At 44.7% G+C, this 17,493-nt stretch overlaps 1 long non-coding RNA gene across 1 annotated transcript; it reads left to right on the top strand.

The window, feature by feature from the left end:
* The first annotated feature begins 59 nt into the window (after positions 1 to 59).
* On the top strand, positions 60 to 9,597 carry LOC144299204 (uncharacterized). The gene is made up of 2 exons (XR_013365950.1): positions 60 to 646; positions 7,386 to 9,597. It is a non-coding gene; the product is annotated as an uncharacterized LOC144299204 (long non-coding RNA).
* Positions 9,598 to 17,493: the final 7,896 nt, after the last annotated feature.

Genomic DNA, 17,493 nt, shown 5'->3' with positions numbered 1-17,493 from the left:
GCCGCCGCCGCCGCCGCCGCCGCCGCCGCACGCCAGCTCTGTGGCTGGGCTGCCCCGGCCGGGCGCCGCGTCGCCGTGGAAACGGGCGCGAGCGCCGGGGCGGGGCGTCCGCGGGGGCGGGGCCTGCACCAAGTCCCGCCCCCGCCCGAGTACCCGGGCCTAAAAGGCCGCCTGTGGCTGGAGGCCCGACGGCCGTCCGCTTTGGTACGCTTGTTTGGGTCGCTTCCTGAACAGATGCCACGGATCAAGGTGCAACAAAGAGGTAGAGTTTCCACTTCCAGTAACGCTAGAACCCGCTGCTTATGAAACGCGGACGGAACAGACGAACGCCCCGGAGAGCAAGCGGGACGCAAAGTGGCGGAAGGCCGCTCCCGGAAGAAGGGCCGCTCTCCCCCGAGCGCGCCCTGGCTGAGGGGACCGAGGACGAGGGCCGCCGCAGCTGGAGACGGGGCGCCCCTGGGAGGCTGGGAGCCGCGGCGGCCGAGGAGCTGAGGCTGTAAACTGGGGGTTTGCGGCGGCCTCAGCTGCCCCGCGGAGTCCGGGGAAGCGCAAAGAGCTGGAAGGCCAAAGCCAAGAGGAGAGTCACTTGCTACCAGGCCCAGCGGATACCCAGCCTGGAGTCTGACAGAGGAGCCTGGTTTTCTTTGTAAATGCCTCAGTTTTCCTTCTAAACCCCAAACGGGCCACACCTTGGGAATGGAGACTATGTTCTAGAAGTGACACTTGCTCTAGAACTCAGGGCAACATCAAAATATATCCGCCCTCACAAAACTCAAAGCCCAGCCTCCACAAATATTTGGTGATGTTCCAATAATTCAACCACCTAGAGAACAAAACTCAACACTTAAGAGAATTATTTTTTAAAGATTCTATGTATTTATTCAAGAGAGACAGAGAGAGAGAGAGAGAGAGAGAGGTAGAGACACAGGCAGAGGGAGAAGCAGGCTCCGTGCAGGGAGCCCAGTGCAGGACTCGATCCCGGATCCCGGGATAAACCCTGGGCCGAAGGCAGGCGCTCAACCGCTGAGCCCCCAGGCGTCCCTCTTCAGAGAATTATAACAGAACCCAGAGTCTCTGTGTCACATTATCCATGATGCCTGATATACAATAATAAATAATGGGCATGCAAAGAAACAGACAAATGTGACTGAGTCAAGAGAAAAAATTCAAAAGAAAGAAAAGAAAAAATTCAGATTCTATCAACAGGAATAGATCTGCCAATAATTCTAGATAATAAAATTTATAGTTAAGTACTTTATAATAAATTTTAAAATCTACAGAAAAAAGGTGGCTGTAGTAATTGAAATCGTGGAGAATTTTTTATTTTTATTTTTAATATTTTATTTATATATTTATTCATGAGATGCAGAGAGGAGAGAGAGAGACAGAGACACAGGCAGAGGGAGAAGCAGGCTCCATGCAGGGAGATCGACGTGGGACTCGATCCTGGGTCTCCAGGATCAGGCCCTGGGCTGAAGGTGGCGCTAAACTGCTGAGCCACCCAGGCTGCCCAAAATCATGGAGAAGTTTTTAAGTGATTGACAAAGTATTGAGGGGGAAAAGGAAATCTCAGAATTACAAATGTATCTGGACTTCTGGTTTCCTAGACAGCCATTGGAAACCATCACTTCCATCCACACAGGAAAAAAAAAATAGCTGACCTGGGTGCCTGGGTGGCTCAGCCGGTTAAGTATCTGCCTTCCGCTCAGGTCATGATCCCCAAGCCCTGGGATTGAGCCCCTCGTTGGGTTCCATGCTCAACAGGAAGCTCGCTTCTCCCTCTCCCTCTGCAGCTCCCACTGCCTCTGGGTTCTCTCTCTCTCTCTCTCTCTCTCTCTCTCTCTCTCTCTCTCCAAGAAAGAAAGAAAATAGCTGACCAAGCTGAAAAGCAACAACTCTCCCTGGATCCATCAGAACTGAGATCACAGGACAAACTACTGCCCCCAAATTGGAGCCACAGGCAGATGGAAACAGAATTGCAACTCACTGGAGCAGAAAACTCTGTAAGAACCACTGCTGGGGGAGGAAAATATAAACTAATTGACAAATTGCTGATGTGGCTCAGAGTGGACAAGGTTGAAAGTTTAAAAAAAAAAAGTTCAAGGTTGGGGGTGTCCAATCTTAAGAGGCCCTCGCACCTTTGTGACTTTAACCTTCAGGCGTCCTCCAGATTCTCACGGGGAAGAATGGGGGGAAAATCCCCTTGTGATCCCAGCAGGAGGAGGGTGAAGGAGCCAATCTGAAATATTGTTCAGAGTATTCTGTTCCTCTTTACATGACTTGCCTTCAAAAGAAACAAGGGTGGCCCCAAAAGCCAAACCAGACCTGGATGGAAAGGAAACATGTCTCTAGCACCCTCTAGCCATCTCCTCTCTCCACACCTTCCACGTCAGTGGGGCTCCTGTGTAAAAATGAGATACAAGTGAAAGAAATGCCCATCTCAGACCCAATTTAAGAAGTTTCTAGGAAAAGCCAAGGATAATAAGGAAGACAAATTGAGGGCACCAGAGGAATATTTTGCCTCTGACACCTATGGCTAGAGCAAACAGCAAACATGAACTAAACCCTAGCAAGATAAATACAGAATTTCACACTAAAGGTCTGTTTACCTCAGTTTTTTCCACACAAACAGAGTTGCATCATGTCCAACTTTCAACAAAAAAATTACAGGGCATAGTAAAAAAGGAAGAACACAGTTTGAAGAGAGCAAGCGTCAGAACTAGACTTGGATCTGGTAGAGATGTTGGAATTATCATAGTGGGAATTTTTTAAAGATTTTATTTATTTATTTGAGAGAGAGTGAGAACCAGAGAAATCAGAGAGAGATGGAGAAGCAGATTCAGCACTGAGTAGAGAGCCTGATGCGGGGGCTCGATCCCCGGACTCTGGGATCATGACCTGAGCTGAAGGCTTAACTGACTGAGCCACCCAGGTGCCTCCAGATTGGAAACTTTAAAAAACTATAATGAATATGTTAATGACTCTAATGGGAAAAGTAGACAATATGAAAGAACAGATGGGTAATGTAAGCAGAGATGGAAACTCTAAGAATAAAAACGAAATGTGAGAAATCAAAAACCTGTAACAGAAGTGAAGGGGGTGCCTGGATGGCTCAGACTGCCTTCAGCTTGGGCCATGATCCCCTGTTGGGGGCCCTGCTCAGTGGGGAGTCTGCTTCTCCCTCTGCCCCTGCCCCTGCTTGTGTTTTCTCTCCTCCTCCCACCTCCTCCCCCAAATAGATGAATGAAAATCTTAAAAAGTAATAATAATAAGTGAAGAATGCCTTTGATGGGCTCATCAGTAGACTGGAAATGGCCAAGAAAAGAATCAATCGGCTTAAAAATATGTCAAGAGAAACTGCCAAAACTGAAATGTAAAGAGAAGCGTGAATGAAAAAGAACAGAATATCCGCAAATTCTGTGATTATTACAAAAGGTGTAGCATATGCATACTGGGAATACCAGAAGTTGAAGAGAGAAAGGTACAAAAGAAATATTTAAAGCCATAATGACTGATAATTTTAAAAAAATAATGAAAGACAACAGATTACAGATCCAGAAAGCTCAGTGGACAGAATAAACACAAAAAAATCTAGTCTCAGGGATATCATACTCCAACTGAAGAAAATTAAAGAGAGAGAAAATCTTGAAAGAACCCAAGGAGAAGAAAACAAACCCTCATCTGTAAAGAAGCAAAGATAGAATTACATTGGACCTCTCCTCAGAAACCATGCAAGTGGTAAGAGAGCGGAAGATGATATTCCATGTTGAAGGAAAAAAACCACAAACCTGGAGTACTGGATCAAGCTACATTTTCCTTTCAAAGTGAAGGAGAAATAATAAAGACTTTCTCAGACAAACAAAGATTGAGAAGTTTTGTTGCCAGTAGCTCTGCTTTGTAAGAAATGTTAAAAGAAATTCTTCAGAAAGGAGAGAAATGACGTAGGTGAGAAATGTCTCTACATAAAGAAAAGAGCTTTAGAGAAGGAATACATGAAGGTAAAAAAAAAATTCTCTTTCGTATTCTTAAGACTTTATTTCTGTATTTTTTAAGTGCCTCCACACACAACGTGGGGCTCAAATTCATGACCCCAAGATCAAGAGTCGCATGCGCCACCAACTGAGTCAGCCAGGCACCCCTTCTTTTTCATACTCTTAATTAATCTAACAGATAACAGTTTGTTTCATCATAGCAACAATGCATTTGGTAATTATAGCTTATCAATAAGTGAAATGAATGACAGCAATATTATCAGTGATGGGAGGGAGAAATTGGAAATATTCTCAAGTCTTGAACTACCATGAAGTGGTATGGTGTTATTCTTTTTTTTTTTAAAGATTTAATTTTTTAATTTATTCATGAGAGACACACAGAGAGAGAGGCAGACACACAGGCAGAGAGAGAAGCAGGCTCCATGCAGGGAGCCCGATGTGGGACTCGATCCAGGGACTCCAGGATCACACCCTGAGCCGAAGGCAGACGCTCAACCGCCGAGCCACCCAGGTGTCCCGATACCTAGAATAACACCCTTTTGCCCGATAACAAGGCAAAAGGGTGTTATTCTAAAGAATTTGGGGAGCACTTGGGTGGCTCAGCAGTTGAGTATCTGTCTGCCTTTGGCTCAGCTTGTGATCCTGGGGTCCTAGGATCGAGTCCCACATCGGGATCCCCAAAGGCAGCCTGCTTCTCCCTCTGCCTGTGTCTCTGCCTCTCTCTCTGGGTCTCTCCGAGCTGAAGGCAGATGCTCAACCGCTGAGCTACCCAGGCGTTCCATAAATAAAATCTATTTTAAAAAAAAAAAGGAGTCCATTCTCCAAGAAGAGTTATAACAGTACTCCAGTGGGTCTTAGGGTTAGCACACTGGGTGCTTGCTGACTTAAAGCCCTTGGTCCGTAACAGAACTAATTTACTTTCTTTGAGATTTGTGGACCACTGGCCTTGGGGAATAAGGGACCAGAACAGGGGACATTCACAGGCCACAGAGGTCAGCAAGTCTGTTTGAAGCCCCCTTAGCTTTCTCTTTTACGATTTTATTTATTTATTCATGAGAAACAGAGAGAGAGAGAGAGAGAGGCAGAGACACAGGCAGGGGGAGAAGCAGGCTCCATGCCGGGAGCCCGACATGGGACTCAATCCCGGGTCTCCAGGATCATGCCCTGGGCCGAAGTTGTCGCTAAACCACTGAGCCACCCGGGCTGCCCGTTTTTTTTTTTCCTTTTAAAGGTCATACAAATGACCTTACTGACCTCCCTTTGCACATCGGTAGACCTTGCCCTCCTTTGCAGAGAGAACAGAGTACTGTTGCACAACCCCTAGGTACCAAGGAACCAGACCTTGCACAACCTCGGAGCACCGAGATAACTCTGTAGCTGACATCATCAAGGCTGCATAGACTCAAAGAAATGTCACAGACCACTTGCGCTCCCGTAACTGATAAAAACCCCTTTCAAAATCTCTGGACCAAGCAGAGAAGTCGGAATTGACCTTTGGACAAGAGTCCACCTTCTCCCCAGGTGGCCAGCCTCCTGAATAAAGCTCATATTCCTTTCCAATCACAACTCTTGAAGAACAAAAACAAACCTCATCTCTTGAGTATTGGCCTTTCCGGTGATGGGCAACTGAACTTGGGGTTCGGGAACAATGCCAATCTTTAATATGTATGAGCCTAACAATAGGACAGCAAAATAGGTGAGGCAAAAACTAGAAAGAACTTCAAGGAGAAGTCAATGAGCCCACTCTTCTGGTTGGAGATTTCAATGCCTGTCTATCAGTAGTGGACAGATCCAGCAGGTGGAAAGTTAGTAAGGACGTAGTTAAACTCAACAGCACCATAAATCAGCTCACTGACACTGATAGGATACCTCATCCAACATCAGCAGATACTCATTCTTCTCAAGTTTATATCTAACATTCACCAAGACAGACCCCATTCTGGGCTATAAAATACTCCTTAACGGGGCACCTGGGTGGCTCAGTCGGTTTAGCATCTGGCTTTAGCTCAGGTCATGATCCTGGGGTCCTGGAATCGAGTCCCGCCGTGTCGGGCTCCCTGCTCAACAGGGAGTCTGCTTCTCCCTCTCCCTCTGCCCCTCCCCCCTGCTCATGCCCGCCCATGCTCACTCTCATTCTCTCGCTGTCTCTCAAATAAATAAACTTTTTAAAAAATCTTTAAAAAATACTCCTTTACAAACTTAAAAGGATAGAAATCATACAACGTGTGCCTTCAGACCACAAAGGAATTAAACAACAGATCAGTAACAGAAAGATAGCTGGAAAATACAAAATACTTGGAGATGAAACAGCTTTCTTCTAAAGGACACACTGGTCAACAAAGAAGTCTCGAGTGAGACTTTTAAGATATTTTGAAATAAATGAAAATGAAAATACAAAAAAAAAGAAAATGAAAATACAACTTAATGGAAATTGAGAGATGCAGTTAAACACCTCACAGAGGGAAATTTATAGTACAGAATGCATAAAATATTTTTAAATGGTTTTTAACCTTCAGTTAGGGAAGATCTTCTTAAATGAGATCCAAAATATAGAAACCATAACAAATAGACTGATAATTCTGACTTTATAAAAATTTCCTGTGCCTCAAAATTAAAAGACAAATAACACTTAGCAAAAATATTTGCGACATATATAACAGAAAAAATTAATATGTAGAATACATCACTGATTCCTACATGTTAAGAGGCAAATAATATAATAACAGATAAAATTTAACCCCATAAAGTGATTGAGGAACAAATGAATGAAATTTTGTTCAAGGGAAGCTATAAAAGAAATGGTATCAGGGATCCCTGGGTGGCGCAGCGGTTTGGCGCCTGCCTTTGGCCCAGGGCGCGATCCTGGAGACCCGGGATCGAATCCCATGTCGGGCTCCCGGTGCATGGAGCCTGCTTCTCCCTCTGCCTGTGTCTCTGCGCCTCTCTCTCTCTCTCTCTGTGACTATCATAAATAAATTTTAAAAATTAAAAAAAAAAAGAAAAGAAATGGTATCAGGCACCTGAGAAAAGTTACTTCTTACTAAAGCAACACAAGCAACACAAACAGTTGACCGATTTAACATTACATTTTTTTTTAACAAGGCAAAAGGGAAAGTCATTGTGGAACAGAGTTTTCCTTATCTGGCAAAGGAAACAACACATTCCTCTTCAGAAACAAATTTCTTGGGACCAAATTGGAGGGATGTAGCATTTTGGTTGTTTGAATGCGAAACATTGATTTATTGAATAGAATGGATAATGTCTTCAAGGGTGCTTTTCCTAAGAGACAAGCAAGCCAGATGGTGTTCATTTTATCCTTTTTCCTTTTAAATTTATATATTCCTTTAGTAAAATTAATAGATAATAAAGATCTTTTAAAATCTACTATTACAGGGACACCTGGGTGGCCCAGCAGTTGAGCACCTGCCTTTGGCCCAGGGCGTGATCCTGGAGTCCTGGGATCGAGTCCCGCATCGAGCTCTCTGCATGGAGCCTGCTTCTCCCTCTGCCTGGGTCTCTGCCCCCCCACCCCATCTCTCATGAATAGATAAATAAAATCTTTTTTTAAAAATCTACTGTTACAGATGGACGCCTGGGTGGCTAAGTCGATTAAGCATTTGACTCTTGATCTCAGCTCAGATCTTGATCTCAGGGTTGTGAGTTCAAGCTCCCACACTGAGCTCCATTCTAGCCGTGGAGCCTACTTTAAAAAAAAAATCTGTTACAGAAAGTCTTCGCCTTCCCTGCCACTACTCACAACTCCCCAGACATAAACACCACATATCTGGGGGCTCTTTTTTTCTCCATAGCTTTCCATGACGTGCTTAGCTACCATTTCTTGATTTATCAAAATGAGCCACATTCACCGGCTCCCTGTTCTAAATAGATGAGGATTTTACTCACTTATGTCACCAATACCACGTTCTAATGCGGTCCTATTGTTGTTCTTACTTCCTCTCTTATTTATATGTGTAATCTTACACCTTCATTTTTGGTTTTACCTTACTTTACAGCAAATGAAGTGTGGCCATGGGCATGTGAAAGCCATTGGCATGTTGCCAATGCCTCTGTTTGACATTCACCCGTCTCACTATGTTTCCCATCACTCTAAAGCTTGCCCGATAGGATGGTGGATTAGACTTTTGAAGATTTGGGTATGGTGCCAGCGGGGTGGAATCACTTCGTGGAGCTGGCATGATGTGCTGTGAGATGCAGGGCATGCTCTGAAGCAGGGACTAATGTATAGTGAAATTTCCCCATAGGAAAGATATCCAAAGATGTCAGGAATCCAGGGGTAGAAAGGGGAGTAGCTCCTTTCACTGTGACTAATCTGACCTACAACAAAGTTTTGGCTTCCCATCCCACAACTTTGGGTCCTGCTGGTTTAGAGGTCTTAGTTCCCAGGGATGGGAAGGGACACACTGGTTCCACTGAACAGGAAGCGGAGACTGCCACCTGGTGACTTTGCCAGGCAAAGAAGAGGGTTGCTGTACTGGTCTTGGTGATCAAGAGTAAACTGGTTTGCTACTCCACAATGGGGACAGAGAAGAATACCTAGCACCCAGGAGGTTCTCGTGGTAATCTTACTTAGTACTCCCACAATCCGTGGCAAAAGTTATGGAAAACTCTAGCAAACCTAAAACAGGCAGGACTATGTAAGGCATAGAAACTTCAGGAATAAATATCTAGGTCACAGGGACACCTGGGTGGCTCAGCGGTTAAGCGTCTGCCTTCCAGCTCAGGGCGTGATGCTGGAGTCCAGGGGATCTAGTCCCACATTGGGGTCCCCACATGGAGCCTGCTTCTCCCTCTGCCTATGTCTCTGTTTCTCTCTGTGTGTGTGTCTCTCGTGAATAAATAAATAAAATCTTAAAAAAAAAAAATCTAGGTCACCCTACCGGGTTACCCCCCTACCCAACTCCATCCCCCACCCCCCTGTCCTGACCCCACCAGCAAAAATATGATGGGCTGAGGTGCTTCCTAGGGGCAAACAGAGCGGGTGGTAGAAGACCGCCAATCATGTCATGTAACTAATCACAGAAGGAGGGAGGCATGGTAGTGGTTAAAGGTGCCCTATATCTTTTGTACCTGATACTTTCCTTTTTCTCCTCTCTCATCTTCATGCTGACAGTATTGATGTGTAAGTCCTGGTTATTTCTATATGTCAATAGTAGGTTATAGGGGTCGCCTGGGTGGCTCCGTGGTTCAGCGTCTGCTTTCGGCTCAGGGTGTGATCCCGGGGTCTGGGATCGAGTCTTGTATCAGGCTCCTTGTGGGGAGCCTGCTTCTCCCTCTGCCTGTGCCTCTGCCTCTCTCTGTGTGTCTCTTATGAATAAATAAAATCTTAAAAAAAATAAAGGATAGCAGAATCAGAAAATAAAGGAACATCTTTCAGAGATAGATAAAGGGGAACTTTGGTTTCCTCTTTGGATGTGGCTGCAGGAAGGATAGGCGAATCATACAACGTGGAAACTGGTGTTCTGAATATCTTTACTTGGAAGTGAAATGTGAAAAAGGAGCTGCCCAAGGGGTAGATTGTGCTGGGCTGGTTGTTAGCACCACTACCATTCATTTTTAAGGCTAATTAGAACTATATTTTCCAGAATCTCCTTTCCCATGTTTTTTTTTTTTTTCTTTCTTTTTTTTTTTAAAGATGTACTCATTTATTTATGATAGACATAGAGAGAGAGAGAGAGGCAGAGACACAGGAGGAGGGAGAAGCAGTCTCCATGCCGGGAGCCCAACGCGGAACTCGATCCCGGGACTCCAGGATCGTGCCCTGGGCCAAAGGCAGGCGCTAAACCGCTGAGCCACCCAGGGATCCCCTCTTTTTCTTAAGATTTTATTTATTTATGAGAGAGGGGGCAGGGAGGGACAAGCACACTCTGTGCTTAGCACGGAGCCCGACGCAGGGCTCAATCTCAGAACTCTGAGCCCATGACCTGAGCAGAAACCAAGAGTCTGACCAACTGAGCCATCCAGGTGCCCCTCCCATATGGTTTTGGAGTAGAGTAGGCCAGAGAGGAAGTTGTATGAGATTTGGAAGACTGCGAATCAGTCACAGGCAAGTGTGTGAAGGGATTCACAGCGGCTTCCTGGGGCACTCTCTATCACTGAATTCTCAGATGATCAGTAGAAGCTTCTCAGAGATTCTGAAGAATCCCAATGCTTCAGGCTGAGATCTTTAGCATAGCTCCTTTGCGCTTGGAGACAGCTCCCATGACCTCTGCTCCTTCGGCTCTTCCAACACTCATGGAAGTTCCTAATTCTATATTAAATTCCTTTCATATGCAGAATACATAACGGTCCCAACAGATGCAAGATTTAAAAGTCTTCCTGAGAAAAGAACAGATTGCTTACAAAGAACGAGAAATCAGCACGGCACTGAATATATCAGCAGCCACACTGGAAACTAGAATAAAGGGCAGTTCGGGTGGCTCAGCAATTCAGCGCCGCCATCAGCCCAGGGTGTGATCCTGGAGGCCCGGGATCGAGTCCCACATCGGGCTCCCTGCATGGAGCCTGCTTCTCCCTCTGCCTGTGTCTCTGCTCTCTCTGTGTGTCCCTCATGAATAAATAAATAAAATCTTAAAAAAAAAAAAAAAAAGAAGCTAGAATAGAGCAAAGCCTTCAAAATTTGAAGGGAAATTGATTTCCAGGTCAGAATTCTCTATCCAGCCCAATGAGTGTTCGATAGGGTAAAATAAATACATTTTTAGACATGCAAACTTTCAAATTTTTACTTTTTTGTCCATTTTTCCCAGGATGCTAACTAGAGGATATGCAACATCAAAATTAGCTAATGGGGGGAAGAGACACCTGGGTGGCTCAGTGGTTGATCATCTGCCTTCAGCTCTGGACAAGATCCTGGGGTCCTGGGATCGAGTCCCACATTGGGCTCCTCACAGGGAGCCCACTTCGCCCTCTGCCTGTGTCTCTGCCTCTTTCTCTGTGTCTCTCATGAATAAATGAATAAAATCTTAAAAAAAAAAAGAGGAAATGGGAAAATAATCAAACAAAAACAAGAAACAGAAAGAGAATCTAGAAAACAAGGAAGCCAATGCAGGAGAGAGGTGCCAAGAATTTAAGGGTTGATGGTGGAAGGAATCCTAGCATGGCCATGGTGCGAGAGGCCTGGAGACCAGGTTAGCCAGACTGGGCATGAGGACTGAAAGCTACAGAAGGGAGGTGGCCAAGGGGTAAAGGAAATGGAGTCAGCAGTTCATCTGATTTGTTTGTTTACATTGGGGCATCCTTCCATTCTATGGGAAACTTTAGGAAGATTTAGTAATAGTACTTAGAAAATGAAGCAAATGAACCATTGAGAGTGATTGGTGGACCAATGACTAACTCCTGGAAGAACAACATATATAAGAAGGGAATACAATTGTGCTATAAACACAGCTCATCAGTGAACAGTGTTTACATCATCCCAGTAATGTCAATACTAAATATCAATTTCACCAAAAATTATGACACACTGGAAGAGAGGGTCCTGTGGGAGTGTAGGGGGAGATGAGGAGGTGAGTGGATATTTTTGTAAGGGTGATAGTTTTTTTTTAAGAGTGATAATTTCTAATGTTCCATCAAAAGTCTGTAAAGAATATTTAAATTAAGGAAGAACTAGAGATTAAAGAACATTATTTAGAAATATAGAGACAGGGGGATCCCTGGGTGGCTCAGCGGTTTGGCGCTTGCCTTTGGCCCAGGGTGCGATCCTGGAGTCCCAGGATCGAGTCCCATGTCAGGCTCCCGGTGCATGGAGCCTGCTTCTCCCTCTGCCTGTGTCTCTGCCTCTCTCTTTCTGTTTCTTAAATTTTTTTTTATTTTTTATTTATTGATGATAGTCACACACACACACAGAGAGAGAGAGAGAGAGAGAGAGAGAGGCAGAGACACAGGCAGAGGGAGAAGCAGGCTCCATGCAGGGAGCCCGACGCGGGACTCAATCCCAGGTCTCCAGGATCACACCCTGGGCTGAAGGCAGCACTAAACCACTAAGCCATCGGGCCACCCCAAAAAGTGTATTCTTAATCCCCTTCACCTAGTTCACCGATCCCTCCATCCCCCTCCCTCTAGTGACCACCAGTTTGTTCTTTGTATTTAAGAGTCTGTTTTTTTGTCTCTTTTTTCCTTTGTTCACTTCTTTTGTTTCTTAAATTCCACAAATGAGTGAAATCATAAGGTATTTGCCCTTACTATTTGACTTTTCTTTTTTCTTTTTTTCTTTTTTTTTTTTTTACTATTTGACTTTTCTATTGCTTTGATAAAAAAAAAATAAAAATCAGACTTCAGAGGAAAATGTAAGAAAAAATGAACACCGTAGTAGAAAAAAAGTGGGCAAGGATAATTAGGCAATTCACAAAACACAAAGGATGGATTGACATGAGAAAACATTAAACGTTACACTAAAAAGTTAGAGAAATGAAAATATGCACAACAATGATATATGGGTTTTCCCACCAGATTATGTTTTTAAAAATATTTTATTTATTTGAGAGAGAGAGAGAATGAGCAGAGGGCCTGGAGGGGTAGAGGGAGAAGCAGACTCTCTGACAGCAGATGCTTAATCGACTGAGCCACCCAGGCGCCCCGAAGATTTTTTTTTTCTAAAGATTTTATTTATCCATTCATAGACACACACAGAGAGAGGCAGAGACACAGGCAGAGGGAGGAGCAGGCTCCATGCAGGGAACCCGCCGTGGGACTCGATCCCGGGTCTCCAGGATCACATCCCAGGCTGCAGGCGGCGCCAAACCGCTGCGCCACCGGGGCTGCCCGATATTTTTTTTTTAAGATTTTATGTATTTATTCATGAGAGGGACAGAGACATAGGCAGAGGGAGAAGCAGGCCTCCGGCAGGGAGCCCAACATGGGACTCGATCTCGGGACCCTGAGATCACGCCCTGAGCCAAAGGCAGACGCTCAACCGCTGAGCCACCCAGTGCCCCAGAGATTTTTTTTTGATTTATTTCTTTTTTTAAACTTACCTTGTTTTCTCAGTAAATTGGAAACGTAATAACACTAGCCTGGCAGGATTTATTTCAAGGATGCCGGGAGATCATGCAGGAGATCTCTAAACACGTTACCTGAATACAAAGGAATGAAAGATAAAAAAGCTACCTCCATGTGGCAAGCCCGAGATATGGCTGAAAAGATAGTCGCAATTTTCCCTTTTGACATTCTTTTATAAAAAATAAATAAGTAGGCAGCCCTGTACACACACGTCTGTTCTCCATCCGTCCCCCTGCTGACACCGGGAAGGGTATGTATCATGCACACTGGACTCTTGTCCTCAGAGGCTGGAAAGGCACTGGGTCTCATTTCAGGGTGGCCCCACATCCTGCTTTTTCTGAAACAGTCCCAGTTTATGCCTGCTTCCTGGGGGTAATTACAGCAGCAGCTACTTTTATTCTCAAAGTGGTCTCATTTGGATGAGAAATTACATGGTTGCCATAATCCTAGTTCCCTAGATTGCAGGGATTCATCTAGACTAAAATACAGGACAAGATGCTTTAGGTCCCCTGTGGGAAGAGGGTGAAGTTGTTAAGCCATGTGTATTTTTACAGATTGGATTATATATATATATTTTTTTTTATAATATTTATTTATTTATTTATTTATTTATTTATTTATTTATTTATTTATTTATTTATGAGAGACACAGAGAGAGAGAGGCAGAGACACAGGCAGAGGGAGAAGCAAGCAGGCTCCATGGAGGGAGCCCGATGTGGGACTCGACCCCAGGTCTCCAGGATCAGGCCCTGGGCCCAAGGCGGCGCTAAACCGCTGAGCCCCCCGGGCTGCCCCAGATTATATTTTTGATGACACAAAAGATGCATGTGGGTGCACACGTGTGTGTTTGTGTGCGCGCTCGTGTGTGCGTGTGGCTAACGCAGGTGAAAGAGCACATCCCCCCCTCCCCCCGCCACTGCAAAAAGATCATTGAATCAGCTCAAGCAGCTGCACAAGTTCTTCACTGTGAGCCTGTATCCCCAGAGCATCGACACAGAAGAAACAGCTTTATCCTGGAGAATATTAAAGGCCAATGTTGCAAAGAAATCTGTCTACAAAGGTCCATCAGTATAATTCCTGTGGCACATGTTATTTTTAGTGGAATGTTTTCTTTTTGGTACCATTTGATTTACTGCAGAGTGTGACACTCTTTACATTTATTTGGGAGAGAGAGACAGAGAGGGAGAACGTGCAGTGGGGAGGGGCAGAGGGAGAGGGAGAGTCTGAAGCAGACTCCACACTGAGCGTGGAGGGGGCTCCACCTCACAACCCTGAGATCACAACCTCAGCTGAAATTAAGAGTCTGACGCTCACCCAACCGAGCCACCCAGGAGTCCCTAAAAAATTTTTTTTTAAGATTTTATTTATTCATGAGAAACACAGAGAGAGAGAGAGAGAGAGAGAGAGAGAGGCAGAGACACAGGCAGAGGGAGAAGCAGGCTCCATGCAGGGAGCCCGACGCGGAACTGATCCTGGGACTCCAGGATCACGCTCTGGGCCGAAGGCAGACACTCAACTGCTGAGCCACCCAGGCATCCCAAAAGATTTTATTTTTAAGTAAACTCTACACTAAATGTGAGGGTCAAACTTACAATCCGATATCAAGAGTTGCATGCTCTACCTACTGAGCCAGCCAGGCACCCCACTCATATCCTACTCTTGACGGGAAGTCTTACTGATAATATAAATAGTCACATAAACACATTTCTTGTGATATATATATCATAACCTGTGTTTAAAAAATTTTATGTATTAGTTATATATATGACATACTGTATTCTTACAATAAAGTAAATAACATGGGATCCCTGGGTGGCGCAGCGGTTTGGCGCCTGCCTTTGGCCCAGGGCGCGATCCTGGAGACCCGGGATCGAATCCCACATCGGGCTTCCGGTGCATGGAGCCTGCTTCTCCCTCTGCCTATGTCTCTGCCTCTCTCTCTTTCTCTCTCTGTGACTATCATAAATAAATAAAAATTAAAAAAAAATAAATAAAGTAAATAACAAACATGTTAGTAGGAAAATCATGAGGAAGGGGCGCCTGCCTGGCTCAGTCAGGAGAGCATGTGACTCTTGGTCTTGGGGTGGTGAGTTCGAGCCCCACATTGGGTGTAGAGCTTACTTATAAATAAAATCTTTAAGAAAGAAATCATAAGGAAAATATTATACATTCACTGTGCGGTATTTATAAAAAAAAATCCACATATAAGTGGACCCACACAGTTCAAACCAGTGTTGTTCATGATTAGCAGTACTTCACTAAGCTGCCAATGCACTGGAAAATGGGAGAGTGTCACCAACACACTAGAAACAGAGAAATTAGTGAAAGAGAAAAAGCAGGCAGAGTCACATTTATACAGCAATGAGTCTGGAAGGAACCTTATCCAAAATAGATGCGAGAGAACTTCTGCAAAAGCGGAGGATGTAGGGACGCCTGGATGCCTCAGCGGTTGAGTGTCTGCCTTTGGCTCAGGGAGTGATCCCGGGGTCCTGGGATTGAGTCCCACATCGGGCTCCCTGCAGGGAGCCTGCTTCTCCCTCTGCCTGTGTCTGTGACTCTCTCTGTGTGTCTCTCATGAATAAATAAATAGAAATCTTTTATTTTTTATTTTTTATTTTTTTTTTAATTTTTTTAACTTTTATTTATTTATGATAGTCACAGAGAGAGAGAGAGAGGCAGAGACACAGGCAGAGGGAGAAGCAGGCTCCATGCACTGGGAGCCCGACGTGGGATTCGATCCCGGGTCTCCAGGATCGTGCCCCGGGCTAAAGGCAGGAGCCAAACCGCTGCGCCACCCAGGGATCCCAATAAAAATCTTTTTAAAAAAAAAAGGGAGGATGTATATTCCCAAGGGGGATAAAACGTGCCTTGAGAGGCTCCAGGGAGAATACCTGGGTGCTTAGTTAGGGCAGTGCTCTTAGAACAGCTTGGCTAGGGATGGAGAGGTCAGTAAGTGCCCTGATGGCTGACAAACCCCTTATCTGTAACCTACCAGCGTCACTTCTCTAACATTAGAATATTGCCTTCTCCCCCAGAGCTGTTGTCAGCAAGCTGCATCCACAAATAAGGATCCTTAAAAACACAGAGATACAGAGAATCACCCCGTATTTGAGGAAACACGCCATGAAAGTAGAAAGGCAATAAAAAGAATGAACACACCAGGAAACAGAGCTAATAGAGCAACCAGGAAAAGACTACAAAATAAGTATATTAACATCTTCAGAAGTATTCCAAAGGCTGTTTGTGTTCATGAGAAAGAAATAAAACTCCCTGCAAATCAGCAGCAGTTCACCTTCCTCCACCACGACCGCCTCCTTCTGCTTCTGCTGCTGCCCCTGGCCCAGCTCGGGTGCTCAGTGGGTCCCCAGTGGTACTCAGTGTAGCACACGCTCTACTTCCTGCGATGGACGCTGTGCGCACCCTGGCAAACAAAAGGCCCCAGGAAAGAGTCAGGAGGCAGAGCGATCTCTTCAAAGTAATGTTCGATGGCATTAGCCCCCTCATAAAACTAAAAATTAGCTTCCTGGTGCTCCAGAGATGAACACCAAGGTGCTAACATGGACTTTAGGGTCTGTGTAAGGCAGCTCCTCTCTACCTCTTGGTTTGCTCCAGGCTTCCTCTCGTTCTCTCTGCCCCTCACGCTCCCTCTTGGGCCACCTTGGCCTGCGTCTTCTACCTAAAACATATCCCCCCCTTTCTTCAGCGAAGTGAGACATACTCTTCCTTCAAACCTTAGGTCAGTCATACTTGAGGAAAAAAACGGGGCTTTCTGACCTCCACGGTTGGGTCAGATCTTCCTATTATTTGCTTCAGTGTATCTACTTTTGGAGCATTTAGCAAAGTTTCACTTTCATATTTATCTTTCTGACTCTAAACTTTTGGAGGCTGGATACGGGGTCGGGTATTGTTCACCATCATATCCCAGCACTTGCTAGGGTACCTGGATACTTGTTGAATGAAGTAAAAAGGAACACTCCAAGATTTCTGTACGATAAAATTCACAGGAGTACAATCTCAGAGTTAAAACACCTAGGATTTGACTTGTTCCATAGTTTAAAAAATAGTTTTACTGAGATATAATTCACATACCTACAGTTCATCCACTTAAAAGTCTATACAATTTTTTTGTATATTCGCAAAGTTGTGCAAACATTATTATAATCTAATTTTAATGATTTTAAAACAATCTTTTAAAGATTTTAGATTGATCTATAGATGATAGATAGACGATAGATAGATAGATAGATAGATAGATAGATAGATAGATAGAAAGCATCGGGGGGTCGGTGGAGAGTAAGAAGGAGAGACAAAATTCAGGCAGCCTCCCTGCTGATCATGGAGCCCAACACAAGGCTCGATCCCAGGGCCCTGAGATCATGACCTGAGCCAAAATCAAGAATTGGGCGCTCAAACAACTGAGCCACCCAGACCCCCATAAACAATTTTTTAAAGTTTTTATTTAAGTAATCTCCGTACCCTACATAGG

The sequence above is a fragment of the Canis aureus genome, chromosome 27 (genome assembly GCF_053574225.1).
Source record: "Canis aureus isolate CA01 chromosome 27, VMU_Caureus_v.1.0, whole genome shotgun sequence".
Lineage (NCBI taxonomy): Eukaryota > Metazoa > Chordata > Mammalia > Carnivora > Canidae > Canis > Canis aureus.
The sequence above is the reverse complement of the archived record's forward strand: the minus strand, read 5'-3'. Positions and strand labels throughout refer to the sequence as shown.